The sequence below is a fragment of the Herpailurus yagouaroundi genome, unplaced genomic scaffold (genome assembly GCF_014898765.1).
Source record: "Herpailurus yagouaroundi ecotype Mexico unplaced genomic scaffold, PumYag 142, whole genome shotgun sequence".
In the NCBI taxonomy this organism is placed as follows: Eukaryota; Metazoa; Chordata; class Mammalia; order Carnivora; family Felidae; genus Herpailurus; species Herpailurus yagouaroundi.
The window spans coordinates 15,205,965-15,220,401 of record NW_024412397.1 but is presented as its reverse complement, the minus strand read 5'-3'; the positions used below and the strand labels follow the sequence as shown (position 1 = coordinate 15,220,401).

Genomic DNA, 14,437 nt, shown 5'->3' with positions numbered 1-14,437 from the left:
TTGATCTGTGATAAGCTTGGGAATGAACAGTCAGTTGTAGAACATGTTATTAAGCAAAACAAACTTCTGCGTGTGGCTTCTGAAAAGACAAATCTGAAAGTCCAACCAGTTAGCTCGTGCTTATGTTTGAGAGTGCATTACGACAGGGTATGTATAGACACCTAGCATCCACACTGGATTAAGATTGACTGCAGGAGCTAAAGATTTTGTTCTGATTCTTTTGAGTCCACAGTAACTATTCCTCAAGTCATATCAAAGGCATCTGATTAAATACATCTCCCAGCAGGATTTTAGCACAGGGCATGATGCTTTATTGTGTACAGTATAATCAGATTGATATCATATGGCATCAGCCAGTGAATGCCTTGTTTTGAAACAACTTGTGGAAAGAGATTTTTATCCCTTTCTTTAATCCTAATTTGATACTATTAACCAATTCCATTATTTAAATGGACTATTAAGATTGAAATCAGTTTGATTTATCAGAATGTATTTTCCATTAATAAGGCTTTCTTTTGAGCCTCCTCCCTTAACCTTCATTTAGTTTTGGTGCTTTGAAGAGAAACATTTACAAAATCTTTTTCCCTCATGTGGATTAAAGCATGTGGATTGGTTCTTGTTAAGCTATTCTTAGCCTTACGGTAGGAGAACAAAACCTTGTAGAGTTTATATGGGTTTCTTTGAATGTTTCTTTACTACATAGAAGAAAAAAATTAAAGGGATTATAAGAGAAAGAAAGAATAAATTAAATTCTACAAGAGATATATAAGAGCATTTTCCATTCCAAAGAAACCCAATTCCTTTACCGACACAGAGAAGAAATAGACAGGAATTTCAACTGCTAATGCAGTTTCCACTGGTAACATGTGAACATCTTTGTGGCACTGCTATATGGTATTTAAATACCAGAAAGGCAGAAAAGTGCCAGCATAAAAGCAAAGGAGACACTCAATTTTTCCAGGCAGCAGGGCTAACAATCCTATCCTGCAACAAGTGTTACCAGAGATCAATCAGCGAGTTATTTAAAAAAAAAAAAAAAGTTTTTTTTCCTTTTTTATAACAGTTACTTTAAAGCAAGTAAAAGTAGAAATAGCTAGTATCAAGCATCATCACCAACCGACTACACTTTAGAGAAAGACTGCTAATTCTTTTCACTGCATGCTCACAAATTCACCATTTCGTCTAGGCGAACATGAGTGAAATGTTATAAATGCTTACTATGATGTAAAGTCAGCATTTGAAAACATCCCTGATTTGTGGGATTTGTAAAAGGCCTTAAGGCCCTTTGGTTCCATCCCCACCTCTGGCAGACCTACTTGAGTCTGTGAAAGCCTCGGTGCCTGCAGTGTCCTGCCCCTGCCTTCTCCCCCCGCCTGGAAAAGGGCAGACTTCTCAATTTCCATAAGCAATCTGTCCCAGTTCATAAGCTTCACTGTCTGGAAATCTTTGTTTAAATCTCTTCCTCTACTGATTAAGGCCATGTTCCCTGCTCCTGATTCCTAGGAGATCCCATCTTCAGTGGAAATGAGTTTCTAAAATGTGGATGTGGTTAATTAAGCAGCACCTTGACTTTCTCTCCTCTAGCCTTAAAGCTGTCCTTTCCTTGGACACTGTAGGCTTCATCTTCAGAGCCTTGTGGACTCTGGTGAATCTGATCCAAGCTTCCAGCCTCACTCCACAGTCTCCTTCGGGTTGCCCCGGTCAGAAACTGAGAAAGTTCTGGTGAGGATCCCAGTCCCACCTGGTGGATCCTCAGAACCCTTCCCTGTTAATATTGCCATACAAGTGCCACAATTCTCACTGAAATGAGAATGCTACATTGCTGAATCTTTCACTTTTTGTTTAATTTTATTCAGTTCCAAGTTTTATTAAATTCCTGCTTGGTGCTGACACATGCTAATTCTGAAGACACAGGGGTGACAGCCGCTGCCCTCAGAGATTCATGGGCTAGTGGGGAAAGCAGACTGATGTGGGCTGTGCCAGTGAAATGGACAGAGTAGAGTGGTATGGGGGCACAAAAGACAGGCCTCATAATGAACAAATACTTCCTGGAAGAGAGGTTGCCAAACAAAGGGCCTGGAAAAAGCACTTTTGTTTGAACAAAATCATAAAGGTGTTAAACTATAGGGTCTGTAGTTTATTTTAATGGACGAATGTGAGGGGAGAAGGGACAGGAAAAGAGGCTAGAATGGTAGAAGGAGTTAGATCATTTACGTCCTTGAGTACCTCCTCAAGAAGTTCAGATTTTATCAGTTAAGAAATGAGGAGCCATTAGAGACCTTTTAGCAGGTGAGTGACCTGGTAAGATCCCTCTGGCTAGTAAGAGAACAGATTAGAACAGGGACACCAGTTAGGAGGCTGCTATAGTGGTGAAAGCTTGAGAGTTTACTGGGGCAGTTGGAGAGGAGACAGAAGGAATCTTACCATAGCTTCTGGATTCCTACTTGGATGGCTGGAAGTGCCATTTGTTCCACAGACTGGAGTAAGCAGAGCAAGAGACCCAAGAGAGGAAACAATTAGGAGTCAAACTGGGAGGAAATGATATCCACTATGACCTATCAATCTTATTGTTTGTTCTTTGAGCTCTTACTTCCAGATATTACCAGATTTTATTTTATTCATTATTGTTCTGTTTATATTCTAATACTTCTTCAAAGAGCTACATGCCTAAAGCCAAGACACGTCCTTTTCCACCATCTCTTTAATTTGTTCCACTTTGGTAAAATCTCAGTGCTTAGTGATCATGACTTTAGATATCCTTACAATACAAATGAATATTAAACACTCTATACAGAACTTACTCCTTTAAAATACTACTTGTCATTGTACTAAAGTTGAGAATAATCAACTGATAACAATTCTCCAGCCACTCAGTACTAAGGAGTCAGAACCGTATTTCCTTATTTGTTATGCCTGAGCAGGCATAATCAAAGTTGTGTATGTATAGCTCATATAGATACACCCATCCTTTAGATACACCCATCTCTATCACAACATACATGGTAACTAGGCCATTCGAACAAGACCTGCTCTCTATATACATGTTTTTTGGTTTTGGTTTTGGTTTTTGGCTTTCTGTTTTGTTTTGTTTTGTTTTGTGGTTGTTTTTTGAGAGAGAGACAGAGAGAGAGAGATCGAGCATACACACACAAGTATGTGTGCGCAAGCCAGGGAGGGACGAAAGGAGAGGGAGAAAGAGAATCTTAAGCAGGTTCCATCTCCAGAGAGGAGCCTGACGAGGGGCTCAATCTCACGACCATGAGATCATGACTTAAGCCAAGATCAAGAGTCAGATATTTAACTGACTGAGCCACCCAGACGCCTGTATATTAGATATGAATATGGATATGGATATGTTTAGTTAGACAAAGAATGACTTTCCCCCACCCTCTCCAAATGCTCTTCCAAATACAAAACCCTGCTTTTGCTTATCTGAGATCACAAAAGTTCTTCCACACTGACCTCAGTGGCCCCGGATGGCTTGTCTCATGTTCCAGGCATGGCAAAGTATATTTTCTAAAGATGGTCACAATAACATGTCTCATCCCACAGGCTCTTCTGGAGCCTTGCCACTCCTCTTCAGGAGGTGGAGTCCAATTCCCTTCCCTCCAGAGTACGAATCTGGAAGTGGCTGATAACCAACAGAATGCAGCAGAAGTAAAGTTGAGAAGATTCTGAGGTTGGGCCATAAAAGATAATGCCTCTTCTGCTTTGAGAACAGACATCCTCACGTGGGAGCCCTGACCACATTACATAGTCCAAATGCTCTCATGGAAGCCACCATGCCATGAGGAAACCCAAACTAGTCCATGTGGAAGACACGTGTGAAGAGACAGAGATGCACCAACAGCCTCCAGCTGCACCAGACCCCTGTGTCCCAGTATAGCCACCATGTGACTGCAGATGCCTGAGAAACCCCATGCCAGAGCCATCCAGCCAAGATACATCCAAATCCCTGACTCACAGAAACCACAAAAATTAACAAAAACAACTGGTTGTAAGCTACTACATTTTGGGCTGATTTGTTTCATAGCAATAGCTAGCCAGAACAGGAATTAGTGCCAAAATGATCCAGTGCAGGGTCAAACGATGAAGGGTCAGGGGATAAGATCTCCCTTACCTCATTATATGAGGCTATACTTGTGCCTTTTGATCTAGGCCTAAGGCCAGTCGGTGACCCTGATGCCAAAACCAGACTGGACTCTGATGAGCCTGAAATGACCAAAAGATCCTAGACTGAGAACAGTTCTCATTCCTCATGACTCCACTGGTCACTTCTGGAACCCATGATGGATGGCTCTTTGGACCAGTTTGTTTTGCTTGGGCCATTTGGGAATCTCTTTTTTTATATATCCCCTGTTAACACGGTAAAATGTCCCTAAGAACACAAACTTAAGTATATATTCAATGATTCTATCAGAGGCTAATTGGACCAGATTTGGGGGGAGCAGAAGGAGTTCATTCAAGAGTTCAAATTAAGACCATCTCACACATTTGCTTGGAAGGTAGTTCCATTACTGAGCAGAGAACACTACCAAAGAACCATCAGGGGATAAACTAGCCCAGAAAAATGAGGATACTGAATCAATCTCCACCCCATGATCATATCACTATCATGTAATTAGAAGGAGGTTGCTGCTGCAGCCTGCAGATCAAATAACCACTCCTGTCACATGCACGTGGCTATGTGTGCGAGGCTGGGCATGGTCTGTTGAGGATAGCCAAGGTACAGCAGTATCGAGGAGGAGTACAGAATACTGAATCTCAGGCTTAAAGACAATGCCTTCTGTAACTACCTTCTATGAAGGTAACTGAGATCTATACATAATGGACAATACCAGTCTTGGATCAGCTAATTCTAACATAACTTGACTCACGGTATTAATTCATTTTGAGGTATTTCTGGAGTAGATTTCCCACTTTCTGATAAAATTATGAAATGTCTAAATTCTGTTTCTCCAATTGAAGCACACATGGCAACATTGTGTTAAGCAGGTGACAATAAATGCTGTTTCTGAGAACTGCTTTTTATTTTTTTGATTTATTATTTTGAGAGAGAGAGCACAAGTTGGAGAGGGGTAGAGAGCGAGGGAGAGAGAATCCCAAGCACTGGCAGCGCATACCCCAAGGTGGGGCTCGAACTCACAAACCATAAGATCAAGACCTGAGCCGAAGTCAGATGCTTAACTGACTAAGTCACCCACGCGCCCCTTGAGAACAGCTTTAATACCGATTCTCGATTGTCCTTCAAAGACAGAGTTGCATGATATCCCTTTGCATGGATATATCATAGTTTTCAAAATCATCTATTGTTAGAAATCTGGATGAATCTCACTTTCTGCTACAGTAGAAATACCATAATAAATACAAATATATTTAAATTCATAAAATGTGTATCATAATTATTTCCTTAGGATCAATTACGTATTCATTTTAAAGACATGACACATATTGCAAAACTGCTTTCAAAAAAACTTTTGTCAACTTACACTTCTATCTGAAGTATATTTTCAATATGTCTAGTTTCTCACATTCCCAGCAACATTGGTTAGCTTGTTTTTTAATGTTTTCCAAGTTAACAGGCTGAAAATAACTCATTTTCCTCAGCTAACTGTAAAAGTAAAATGTTTCTTATATATTACAGGTCATTTTATTTGCTGTTTTATGAATTTCTCTTGTTGTCATTTGATCATTTTCTACTGGAATGATCATCATTTTTAACAATGAACATAAAGACTCTTTAATATATTAAGGATAATAAGTCTGTGTTTTCTCATGCATGTTGCCTAATTTTTATATTAAATATATAACAATTTCTAATAATTTAGTTCACTCTATTAACATTTTCCTTCACGACCTTAGCTAATCCTTTGGAAGGCTTCTTCAACCCAGTATTCTAAAAGCAATATTCACCTATATCTTCTCTTAGTATTTTTTGTTTTTTTAATGTGTTCTATGAACCTGCGTGGCTTAATTTTTCCCATTTGACTGTCCAGTGAATGAAGAGTGGATGGTGGATGGTGAAGGACAAGACATAGCTTTTCCAACCACAATTAACCAACTTACTTAAGAAGTCTGCCTTGCCAGACATATAATATAGATTAATATGGAGCCTAGAAAAGAGGATATAGTAGTAAAGACAAGGAAAAAGATGAGGGAGGCAGAGTCTAGCAATTTCACCCTGAAAAAGCTCCAGAACTCCTAGTGCCCAGAAGAGCAGAGCTCTGAAAAATCCTGTACTAAAGGATTTCCACTTCTGTGATCCTATGAAACCACAATTAAAAGGTACCAGAAATATAATAGTTGCAAGTTTTGGTTGGGGGAGAAAGGCACTTACACCTAAGTGCTAATAATGTAAGTACTAATAACCTTCATAGTTATAAAATGCATTCTGATCTCAGAAATACTTAAAAGTTTTTTTTTAAGTCCTAAAAAATACAAAATATATCCATAAGATCTGTTTGGATGCTTTCTTTTCTATTCAATATCTATTTTGCTTATTAATGCTTTTAAATTTTTAATCAATTTTTATTTTATTAAAAGTAAAATATTTGCATTGGTCAAAAACAAAACAAGATGGCACTGGAAGGCTAATGATAAAAGAAAAAGCAGTTCCTTGCCCCAATCCCAAAACCCAATCCCCAAACGCAACCCCAGAAGCTGTTTCTTCAAATTCTTGCCCATGTATTTCTAAGTAATATGCTTACACAGATATTTCCTGAAAGATCTATTTTACATATCAGCACCTGACTTCCCAGTAGAATAGGTGAGAATTTAGTTCTCTTTAAACGTATTCCTGGGTCACCTGGGTGGCTCAGTTGAGGGTCCAACTCTTGATTTCGGCTCAAGTCATGATCTCACGGTTTGTAGGTTCGAGCCCCATGTCAGGCTCCGCACTGCCAGTGCAGAGGCTTGCTTGGGATCCTTTCTCTCTCTCTCTGCCTCTCCCCTGCTCATGCTCTCTCTTTCTCTCGCTCTTGAAATAAATATATAAACTTTAAAGAAAAAGCATTTAAATACAATAAAAATAAATAAAAGTAAGTATATTCCCACCCATTCTCCTCTCCCTCACCTTCTTAACACAGTTCTATTTCAATTTTCATTAAAAGAATAGTCAATATTTACCTTATTATGAATGAATGTTGTTTCCTATCAAGTTGTACATTAAGATTCTAATTCCTTCTTTCTAGAACAGTTTTGTTTTTCTGGATTAATAACTGCCTAACATCTTCTTTATGTGCATGTCACTTTTTTCAAATGTTCCTAAGATCTGTCTCCTGCCCATCAACAATTTTTCCAAATACTTCAAGAATTTCTCAAACCCTCTAATACCAGTTTCATTTTTTCCCCTGGTACCCTCCCTCTCCTGGCCTGGCTTCCGTGTCTAGACCTAGGATACACCTGTTAATTAGGGCTTCTCCTTGCTAGTCCCCTATGCTGGATCTCTTTTGTCTGGAATCCCGTATCTTTTTCTTAATTTCCTCTATCATTTTGCTAAAATGCATTAAATTTCTCAATGGTAAGACTCAGTTCTAAAAGACAGTGAAGAAATTTTCATCATAGACCTCTATGCACAGCCAAACTAGATACAGTAAAAACATTTTGAAAGGAAATGTAAATACAGCAAAGACTGGACTACTAAAGACTCTAGGTTCAAGAAAGAGGCGACTGTCAAACCAACAGGTAGGGGATGACCTTGAAAAGAATTAGAGAATAAAGATCTTCTCATATCAGCCCCTTTCCCCCAAAATAAAGAGGTTAAAAAGCCAAACCACCAGAGATAACTTCGTGGTCATATCCCTTTAACCAGCTAACTAAAAAACATCACAGAATTTTAGGTCACCATAATTTTTCAAACCCCAATTCCCTCATAAGGTTTCTGAGCATCCCTACAAAGAATTCCTTAACTTTGCATTACAACAAATGATGCCAAGGTCTAGAGCACTTCTGACTTGTCAGGGCTTACTGTATTTGCTCTCCAAGAACAAAAATATCATGTGTAAAAACTCACTGTTTTCTGGACTTTTCTGCCTTTATACTGTCTGGTTATGCATGCCTCTTAATACATTGGTGGTCAGAATAGATATTAAGGTAAGTATGAAGAACTATTAATCAAAAGACTGAAACAGAAAGAATAATAATACCAAACTGTTAAATACTTGTTTACAGCTTTTAAAAAACCACACCAGCATCAGTTAATATTTACTCAACACCTGGGATGTGTCAAATACTGCACTAGGCATCAAGTATCTAGGGATAAAAGACACTACCTGTATCTTCAAGGAGCTTTCAACATGGGGAAGGGAGAGGCAAGTAAATAATTACCAGACTGAATAATGAAGAGCCAACAGGAGATGCATGAGGCACTCTGAGAAGAGATGAGATGGGAAACACAGGAAATTTTAAAAAATAAAATAAAAATAGAACTTAATCTATAGTATTAGATCGTGATAATCTTTGACAACACTTTAAACCCCTTAAAAAAGATATTTGAGCCTCAAAAAGGTTAAGCAAACACCCAGCATCACCCATTGAGAGGCTGAGCTAGAAAGAGTCTTTAGCCAAGATGTCCAGAGAGTCCAAATTATGCATCATTTTCCAAAAGAGAGGGAGGTTTTGTATTAGAAGAGAAGTTTCTCGGGGCACCTGGGTGGCTCAGTAGGTTAGGTGTCCGACTTCGGTTCAGGTCATGATCTCACAATTTGTGAGTTCAAGCCCCATGTCAGGCTCTGTGCTGACAGCTCAGCGCCTGGAGCCTGCTTCAGATTCTGTGTCTCCTTCTCCCTCTGCCCCTCCCCTGCTCACGCTCTGTCTCTGACTTTCAATAATAAATAAACATTAAAAGAAAATTTTTTTTAAAGAAGAGAAGTTTCTCTTTTCCTTTAACAGAATAAATAATAAACATCAGTGAGATTTTGTTTTCTTTTGTTCTGTAAGTTTCTCCTTCCCTTGAGCAGAGTAGCCAGTTGGCCTTTTTGCATACATTCCTTCCACACTGGAGAAATGAAAGATACAATACACACGACTCCAATGTGACAGTGGATATTACATAAAGGGAACAATGTCTGGGAGCTGACAGGTCAAAAAGTCCCTAGCTGAGATGAAGCTTCAGATCAGTTTCACCAAGTCGGCCACAGGAAGCCACTTGGAGCAGGCCTCAACCCGGGTCATGAGCAGGGGGCCTGGGTGCAGGGTGAGCTCTGGAAGCAGCGAGAAGTGCTCTAAAGGAGAGGAAGGAGCTCACGTTCTTTATGCCCAAAGCTGCTTTGAACTTTTGGACTAAAAAGAGAAGGAAAGTTCTTCCTCTTTAAATAACCAGGCATAGAAGGATGAATTTTTTATCCCTAAATCTAAAACCGATTTTATTACCTTGCCTCTAACGAATGCCTCCTCCCAACTTCCAGCTGTAGCCGAAGCACAGAAGTTTCCTGCCATTGGTTCAGACCCCCTCCCCGCCCCGTTCCCCACCCCCATACCCACATTCCTTCACATCCATTCAGTGTACAAGCGATGGAGACTCTGCCTCCTCAATGGTTTGGACTCCTCACCAATCCTTTTCTGACCCGGGATTCCTGGTTGAAGTTCTCCTCGCAGGTTTCCCTGGACTCTCAACCGCCTGGCCCACGGGCCCCCCCCCCAACCCACGCTCCAGTGACCCCACTAAACAGTGACTGGAGTGGCCCACCTGCACACTCAGAAACCTTTCATCGCTCACTGTGAACGACTACAGATACTCAAAACACTTCGGCCCAGCAATGTCCACAGCTCCTAGCTACTGGTTTCTGCCTGTCTCTCCTGCTCATCTCTCATCAGCTCTTGAATGGGCCCCATTCTCCACGCAAATTCAAGTGTTCTTCTCCTGCCGGGCCTCCGCACCCTGTGTCTGCACCTTGCCACTTGCATTTTCTTTCACTTGGAATGCCCTCCTCTCTTTCCTTCAAGGTCTAGTTCACGTGCTACCTTAAACTTTTCCTCACTGACGCACATCATTTCCCCCTCCCCTGACCTGGCCTAGCGCTGTTTCCAGGGCTCTGGCGGGCCTTCTCACAAAGAGATGTGTGTCACAGTCAGTCATGCACAAAGCGCGTGCGACAGCCGCTCCTGAGAAGAACCCAAGTGCATCCGCTCACACTCTCCGTTGCACTTGCCAAGAGCTGCGGTGTCAACACTCTTGCCATGACCAGTTTAAGGAGCTGCAAAGGGATATGCAAACCAGCTCTTGTGAGAGCAGGTGGGAGCCTCCGAGCCATCCCAGCACAATGCTCTGTCTCTGTGTAAAACAGGAAAAGAATACCTTTTCGTGGAATTCTTGCAAAGACCAAATGGTAAAGTAAAGGTAAAGGACTTAACACAGGCTGGCATAAAGTGAACACTCCACGCTAATACTTCTGCTGTTCCTGCTTCTGTTATTCCTGCTGCTGCAACACTGTCATCCCTGTCACTAGCGATGCTGTCACGCCTATGCCTACGCCCACTCCTACCACTGTTTCTACCACCAGCATTAACGGCAGTATCTCCCCTACTAAACTGTAAACTCCTTGAAGGAGGGAAAAAGAACATTTATTAAGCACCTACTGTTTTTCAAACACAAGGCTTTGACCATCTGCCAAATACTGTGCTAAGAGCTTTGCATGTATTTTCTCGCTTAATGCTGCCAATCACCCTGTAAGAGTCTACAATGATCTCCAGTTTGTAGACGACAGACAGACTGAAAAAGTTTAAGCCACTTGCTCAAGACCACACAGATCAGAAGTAGTAGGGCTAAAACTGAAACTCCGTTCTGTCTGGCTTCACAAACCACTATCGACTAAGCATATTTGAGGCTCCAATATTTACCAAACTGAGAAATTAAGTCTTAACTTTGGCACACCGACTTCAGCCAAAAACTCTTCTTCCTATGGATTAATCTTTATAGTTCAGGAAAGACTGTGGTCCAGGAAAGAACTGTCCTGTTTTCCTAAAGTTCTGTACAAAGGCGAAGTTATAAGAGAAAATACTAAGCAGCAATTATCTGCAACTTCTTTCAAAGAACTTTAGCCGAAGAATTACATTTCAAACACATGCTTTCTTTAAAATGAACAAGCACAAATTAAAGCAATTATAAAGGCCACATAAGGCTACAAATTAGTGAGCATGTGATACAACTCTGAAAAATCAAAATTGATCATTCTTGTCTAACAGTAGTCAAAAAAATTGCCCGTGGACTGAACTGTACTTTCATTAGCTTGATTAAAAGTGAAAACTGGAGGAAGCGTAAAGTAGGTCAAAAACTTCCTGACTCCTTTAGGATTAAAACATGGACTAGATACTAAGTATGCGTGAAAGGAACTCGCAAGAATCCATTTGCCATTCTTGGAAGATACAGAAAGAAAAGACAGGGCAACCTCACGTGGAAAACTGATTCTAATGGGAACGAAAGCAAGGAGGAATTGGGCAGGAACTCTTGTGAAAGGACTTCTAAAGTGTATATGCCTTTTTTGTGACCCGAGCTAGGGAGTTTACAGCTAGGGGCATCAGCAGATACCTGGGATGCACACAGCGGGATTTATTATGGGCCTCATCAGGTTTTTCTTTTTTTTTTTTTTTTTTAATTTTTTTTTTCAACGTTTATTTATTTTTGGGACAGAGAGAGACAGAGCATGAACGGGGGAGGGGCAGAGAGAGAGGGAGACACAGAATCGGAAACAGGCTCCAGGCTCTGAGCCATCAGCCCAGAGCCTGACGCGGGGCTCGAACTCACGGACCGCGAGATCGTGACCTGGCTGAAGTCGGACGCTTAACCGACTGCGCCACCCAGGCGCCCCCCTCATCAGGTTTTTCAAAGCCAGTTTCTAATTACATAATTCATGCTTTCTCCCATTTTTTTGTTCTACTCTTCTCACCCACACATGGACGGACACACACACACACACACACACACACACACCCTCACACACACACCCTCATATAAAACCAGATACTGTTCCTAAACTCTTCGGTTCAGCTACCCTGTGCCTCCCCCTCAGCCACGTCAGCCCCATGCTTCCATTTTTGAACTTCTTAAAAGCACTCCCTCTCATAAACCAGTCTGGTTGTGGGGAAGAAAATGAGAGTAAAAAGAACCAGCGGTGAGAAAAGGAAGATGTCAGAGGCGATAACAGCTTGAGTGAACACTGTAAATGCTGAACCGTTAGGTTCAGGATTTCCAGTTTCTGAGGAACTTGGAGAAATGGGAATTCATCGAGATCCACGTCAGCAAAGTTAGAACAAGCAAGAGTGACAACCACCTTCTCTAAGAAGTATCCATGGAAATTAAAGTATTCTTTGTTTTTCTACTTCTGGTCTATTAAAAAAAACGAAGGTCTACCAAAATTCCTCAATTCTAGACACACCATCAATCTATTAACAGCCTCTTGGAGCGGTAAAGGAAGGAATTAAATGTACACACTGACACTAAGCCGTATCTGTTTCAGAAATGCTAACTTTGGGGATGGGGACGGTGTCACGAGGAAAGTCAGGCATGGAGTAGCAGGATAGAAGTGAGAACACAACCAAATCCAGGAAATCTAGTACCTGGACAACCTCTTCTGGCTCTGCTGAGGGTCGATCACCTCCGGAGATGGGTAGCTTTGTGGAAGCTGGTATGCTGATGGCCACAAGGGAGGGATGAAGCTTCTATCGTTCATGACTGCCCAGGAAGAAACAAGATGGCACGTCTGGAGCAAATAAAAAAGACTTCTGGTCACAGAAGTGTCTCATCTTTCAGCACACAAAACTACAGTACACACCTTCTCCAAAACACGTCCCCAGTGGTAGACTTTGGTCTGTAGCGCACACACACACACACCCAGATTCAGGAATGCTACAAGTTCATTGACACAAGCAACGGAAGTAATTTCTTTACAGAATTCCACAATGGGAATCTTGCTGTTTGTGAACTGTACATATTCAAAGATATCATCATCATATGAATTTTTCACTCCAATTTATACTCACAACCACCTGCTCTGTTCTCTCTGGGTTCTATATCCTATTCTGAAGAATTGTGACTCCTATAAAGTACAGTATTTTTGCTCATATTTCTCAAGCGAGACACTTGATTGAGGCAGGATGGCATTGTGACACTGAGATGCGTTTCGATTCAATGTCGATGCACATCATGGTACACTGTCACAGCTCACTGTAATATTCAGGATCTTCACAGGTTTCTCTTTTTTCTTTTTAAGTACATTTTTAAGGCTCTTTCCTTAAAAGCGATAGCTTAAGAAGTTTAGTTCCCCAAAACCACAATATCATCATCTATGTTTACCTCTTAAAGGCATGAGGCTATGTTAGAAAATTAAAACACCTTCCCTTTATAGAAAGAGTCTGTGGCAGAGGCAAGTGACTTTCTGCTTCTACAGAGATGTCATTTGAGCTTTACTGAGTAGTACTTCCATTAACCATGAAAGGCTCAGGAAAACTGGAATAATGAAGAAAGAAATCAGAGGGAGACCATAAAAGCCCAGTTCACTTCAAGGAGAAAGCAGTAACCATCCCTTCCCCCTCCATCTTAAATATCACAACGAATTTAAGTAATGAAATAAACAATTCACCAAGAGCACACTTTATCTACAACTTTAATTTCTTCCTACTGTGTTCATTACCAAGCTGTTTGCTTTCTTCAGGCAGGATGGGGGAAAAACTTTTAAAAGACTCATTTAACACAGAAGTCAATTTCCACTAATGTATTCTCGGTGTGGCATATGTGGTCTTCCAAAGCAAATCCATACATACAAATATACATATATTAGTCTCTTCCTTTATACGAACAACAGAAATCAGCCCACCTTCAAACATGTCATTGCTATTATTATCCCGTAGGAAAAACATGAACAGGAGAACCGTATTTTTTATAAAAAGTGAAAATGGGTTAGTATTTCTGATAGAACCGATTTCCCTTCACGTGTATAAACAGCCCTAATTATGAAAAGATAATGGAACTTTTGTATAACCCAGACTGTACTTTCTGAAAAGTTAGGCAGGGAGTATTTTTCATGTATTCTGCCCCCGAGGAAGCAGGAATAAAGTGCTTTCCATCAACTGCAGCTATCAAGTTGTTTAACACAAAAGAGTTTACAGGCACAGCGGGCTTTGATATTTCATGTCTGTGACAGGGAGTGTGAGAGGGGCACCTGGACCACCGTAGCTTTCACAGGACCACCGAGGGGCTCCACAGGTCCTCAACATCCACCCTCGGCCGTGTTCGGCAAAAGGGAAGAACGTGAGGCCTTTGCACTCGTGTGTAGGAGGCCAAAGTGGGCAGGAGAGACAGATGAAAGCTGAGGCAGCTGAACCGCCTACAAAATATTCATCACAAAGATTCGAAAGAACACCTTTTTTTTTTTTTTTTCCCTTTGACCTGTCAGACAACACGGGAGAAAGACGGGGGGGGGGGGGGGAGGTTAACGGGCAAGAA

At 41.0% G+C, this 14,437-nt stretch overlaps 1 protein-coding gene across 5 annotated transcripts in view; it reads left to right on the top strand.

The window, feature by feature from the left end:
* The window catches only part of CDH20 (cadherin 20), a 211,398-nt gene that overhangs the window by 140,323 nt on the left and 56,638 nt on the right, over nt 1-14,437 (top strand). The window lies entirely within an intron of this gene.